Source organism: Acipenser ruthenus, chromosome 2 (genome assembly GCF_902713425.1).
Source record: "Acipenser ruthenus chromosome 2, fAciRut3.2 maternal haplotype, whole genome shotgun sequence".
Lineage (NCBI taxonomy): Eukaryota > Metazoa > Chordata > Actinopteri > Acipenseriformes > Acipenseridae > Acipenser > Acipenser ruthenus.
The window spans coordinates 85489378-85494560 of NC_081190.1; the positions used below are offsets into that span (position 1 = coordinate 85489378).

General features: G+C 36.2%; 1 long non-coding RNA gene across 1 annotated transcript; it reads right to left on the reverse strand.

Annotated features, from left to right (window-relative positions):
- Positions 1-1299: 1299 nt before the first annotated feature.
- On the reverse strand, positions 1300-3871 carry LOC131705258 (uncharacterized). The gene is made up of 3 exons (XR_009310268.1): positions 3756-3871; positions 2713-2841; positions 1300-2045 (listed from the first exon to the last, which is right to left on the reverse strand). It is a non-coding gene; the product is annotated as an uncharacterized LOC131705258 (long non-coding RNA).
- Between the last annotated feature and the right edge of the window lie 1312 nt (positions 3872-5183).

The window sequence follows — 5183 nt, forward strand, 5'->3', positions numbered from 1 at the left end:
TTTATTTTTCACTTTTCACTTTTTGTGTTGATCAGTAGCAAAAACTCCTAATTAAATCCATTTTGATTCCATTTGTAACACAATAAAATGTGGAAAAGTCCAAGGGGGGTGAATACTTTTGAGTGTCACTGTGTGTATATATATATATATATATATATATATATATATATATATATATATATATATATATATATATATATATATATATATATATAATGATAAGTCAGTCCGTCCTATAACCTCCAGATGTCCACATGACCAAATACAAATTCCCCATAAACTGATCTAAAGAATAAATAAGTTATTAACACATTAACTATTGGCTAATGAGTAATTATAGCTATAGAAATTGAGGCAATCAAGGCTTTTGGTTTTAGAAAAAGAAAAAAAACATGACTGTGCCAGATTACAAAATGTACATCAGTACCCATTTGCAGTCATGCACTGTGACGACAATATATTTTTCATAATCTGACATTTATCTTTAGAACATTATAGAAAGGCTTTAGTAGACAGACATTTGAAATTACTGAAAAAAGAGATCTTAAAGTTGCAACCCTTAGCATATAGATGAATCATTTCCCTGATGTTAAAAACCAAATTGCAACCAGAGATATATTTTTTTAAAATATTGCTCGAGCAGGAATATGTATTTTAAAGATCCTCAAGGAGGCTAGTAATCCAAGATTCAGGGCCACACTGTAAATGGCACTGCCTATATCTTGAAGAAATACTTAAATAAAAATATTATAATAGAAATCCCAAATCCAAGAAAGAAGATAACCACTCTAATTTTTTTAAGCCTTTAAGAAATTGGATTTAAAGCTTGATTAGTCATTAGCCCTTTCTGTGTGTTAATTCATCATGTCAAAATTGGTAATGTTTAATTATTGTTAATTACACATATTAGGTGTACTCCACTGACATTGTGTGGTTGTAGGACTAATTTACAGGTCAGAAAACCTTTAAAAGATTGCATGAAATTCTCAAGGACTTATTCAAGTGTTAAAGCTTTGTGAACACAACAAAACAGCTGTCAAAAGCATTCTGTCTTAAAAAGACATAAATCCATTAAAATGAACACCCTCCCACCAACCCACATCCTTCACACACATGCATATACACAAACACACACAAGAAGAATACCAATTTCAAAAGATACCAAAATAAACTCAAGAACAAAGTGATTTTTATTTTTGTTCTTTATTAAAATGTCTTCATCTAGACAATGTGGGGAAGCTATAAAAAAAGGCCAACAAGATGCTCGGATATATTGTGATAAGTGTTGAATTTAAATCAAGGGAAGTAATGTTAAAACTTTACAATGCATTAGTAAGACCTCATCTAGAATATTGTGTTCAGTTCTGGTCACCTCGTTACAAAAAGGATATTGCTGCTCAAGAAAGAGTGCAAAGAAGAGCGACCAGAATTATCCCGGGTTTAAAAGGCATGTCGTATGCAGACAGGCTAAAAGAATTGAATCTATTCAGTCTCGAACAAAGAAGACTACGCGGTGATCTGATTCAAGCATTCAAAATGCTAAAAGGTATTGACAATGTCGACCCAGGGGACTTTTTCGACAAGGACCAGGAGTCACAAATGGAGATTAGATAAAGGGGCATTCAGAACAGAAAATAGGAGGCACTTTTCTACACAGAGAATTGTGAGGGTCTGGAACCCGCTCCCCAGTAATGTTGTTGAAGCCGATACCCTGGGATCCTTCAAGAAGCTGCTTGATGAGATTCTGGGATCAATAAGCTACTAACAACCAAAAGAGCAAGATGGGCCGAATGGCCTCCTCTCGTTTGTAAACTTTCTTATGTTCTTAAAATGTTTGTTTACTTAGGCATGAGCATGCTGTATATGCTATCCTGACACAGATACATGATTTACTAGCGCAGGATTAAAAAAAAAAAAAAAAAAAGAACAATATTTGGTTATCAGGCCAACATGCATTTGACTGTGATTTTTCTGCACTTCGACTGGCAGGATCACGACGTCACTTGTTGGATCCACCTTCACATTAGGACAGGATCAGCTGTATGCTGGGGAAAGGTGAGAATCCTTTTAATAAAACTTCCCATGTAGTTTGTTTAATGTTTGGTATCACTTATCCTCAAAATGGGCAAAATCTGCTACGATCACAAGATATATGGTGTCTGATTTAGTTGCTTGATAAGGAAGAAATCTAGATGGTGCTATTTTTTCATCAGCGTGTGTCAACATTCTATAGAACCATTGAATAGTAGACCCCTCTATCTGGTAAATAGGGGCATATTAATCAAGCTTGTAAAAACTGAAGCATTTCACTTTTTTTTTTTTTTTTATAAATTTAGTCGTTGCCAATTATTTTTTATTATTTTCTCCCCAATTTGGAATGGCCAATTATTTAATTATGCTCAGCTCACCGCTACCACCCCAGGGCTGACTCTGGAGGGCGAAGACAAACACACGCTGTCCGGTTTCATCCTAGGAATCTGAAAAATAGTAATGGCATTTGCAAAGTTGTTTCTATTATCAATAATTCTATTAAGAGTTCCAAAATAATGCAATGTAAACAAAAACTGACAAGTTTAAATATATTTAATTGATTTTTAAAAAACAAATTAAAAAAATGGACTAACTGAAGGTGACATGTTTTCTGATTGATTTGGTAATGAAGTGCCACATAACACTGCAGTCTAGGGAATGGCTACAGGAAAGATAACTTACTGTTACAGGAGCCTCCTTTTTAGCTGATATTACAGATAGGCAGCCCAGACAAGGTCTTGGACGTCTCTTTGGGTTGGCTTCGAATTGTCTCTTTTCTCTGATCGGAATGTCTGGAGGGGAGGTGGCCTTCTGGTAAGATAGCAATAAGATTTAAAAAATGACATCTCTGTAAAAATTAAAAAAGGCAGTACCCCACCATCAAGTATAATTTTACACTAAAATATTTTGTCTTATTAACTTTAATTAACACCAAATATATTCATTCACAAATTAGTTCATTGTGTAAACATATCCCAGGGTTTCTACTGCGCATCTCCTTCTACCTTCCTTAGCTCCACACATTCCCACAATCCCCTTCTGCTACTGCACACTCTGAAAAGAGATCCCACTGGATGAGATTGTTTATTACATCTTTAAAGGGAGCGTATAAAACCAATGAACTACTCCATTGCATGTTAAACTTATTTTCGATCAACCAATGAGTTAGAAATAAGTGTGCATGACATGGCCAGTGACTGTGACTTATTCGTGCTGCAAATGATTTGATGTTACACCACCACTCTCTTACTTCAGACAAACACCACAACCCCTAGTCCTTTACACATTTACACATTTTTTATAAACAAAACACAAAACATCCATATAAGATGGATATGTGTAAAAGATCTGAATCATTGATATGTCCAGAGGGTGAAACAATGTGGCAGGAAAATGGCTCATTTTTATGGGACAGCACTGGTAATGGAACCTAAGTTAAAAAAAATAAAAATAAAATCAGGAAGATAAGCTGTGTACCAAACATAGACAATAACTCAAAAGTGAATTAAGTTTCCGATTGTATACCTGGCTATACACAGTTACTACTGATATAAAGACATTTTGGCTCATCTAACCTAGGTCTATGGCATATCCTGAAAACAGATTATTACAAAAATATGATTTCAAACAGCATACAAATGTAAGGGGACAGAGAAAAATAATAATTTGAATCTATCTGTCTCTCTAATGCGGGTTCCTAAACATCACGTTGTAATTCTAATTACCTTTTCTTGTCCCTTGTCAAATCTACCCCATACTGTGCTGGCTTGGCCGCCTCCAGCATCTTCACCATCTCCGTCCAGCAAGGATACAACACCAGGAGAAGCAGGTCTTTTTTTACAAATCTGAAAAAAATACATTTGTATTTTAGATGTAATTTCTTGTCACGGGACATTATGTAAATGCTATTATCCATGGTGATTACGACAAACATTTACACTTGGGTCTCTTTGAGAAAGACATTACTAAATCTCAACAAAGAATTTGCCATGCTTACAATTTGCCTATGCTTATGTATACATATACATCTCCTGCCACGTAAACTCTAAACGATGAACATGACATATCAACAGTATGTACAGGATAGAATAAGAATTAGCAATGAAATGTTTAATCACAGTCTGATGAGGGATTATCCAGATGTATGTAAAACTGTGTGACATTCACAATCTTGTATATTATCATTAATGTATACTCTATAATGTTGATGCTAAGTTTCCTGTCAATTGGATAAACAGTTTGTAACAAATTGTGTGTGTGTGTGTACAGCCACCTCCACTTCATCCCCTTCGCAATGGATTTCATCCCCAGCTGGGGATAACAGAGCTGGTATAAAAATCCAACTGTAGTCTCCCTTGGAGCACCAGACAGTGGCATGAATAAAGAGATTAGAAATTGCCCGCTTAGAGGGTATAAACTATCTCTTTAAAGTTTAAAATTACCAGCTTTTAGTGGTTGGTGTCCAGTCGTCACTTTTTACAGTTTCTTCGTTTCACTTTTCCTTTTGTTCACTAATCCTGGTGCAATATATATATATATATATATATATATATATATATAAAATAAAGAGCTAGTTATAACTTTTAAATGAATCTTAACCTCAAAAACACTATCAGGGGGTCCTCGAGTGGCTCACCTGGTAAAAGCGTGGTTGTGTGGTCATACAGCACAGGTTCGCGTCCTGGCTGTGCAAAGTTGTCGGTCTTCGCTGTGAATTCCAAAGGGAGCGTAACATTGGCTCTGGCACTCCCGTGGGTTAGGGAAGCAAAAACAAAAGGGACTGTTTCTCCTCATTGCGCTACAGTGAACCCTGCTGGCCAGGCGCCCTGTGAGCTCAAAAGCGGACACCTGCAGGGCTGGCCTTTGTCCTCCAGAGGTCAGTAGCTCGCTGACATCCGCTCTCGAGTTCCTGGGTGTAAAAGAGGATAATAGTTTGGTTGTGGGATCAGAGGACGCCCACTGAACCTTTGGATCTCCTGAGCTGTGTAAGGAATTGCTGCGATGAGGAGAAAAAATAATTGGACATTCCAAATTGGGGAGAAAATCGGGGGTAAAATAATTGGGCACACTAAATGTATATATACATAACTTCACGTCTGTCCCCAGGCAGGACGATTGAGATATTCGGTAAAGAAACAATGCTATAATTAATC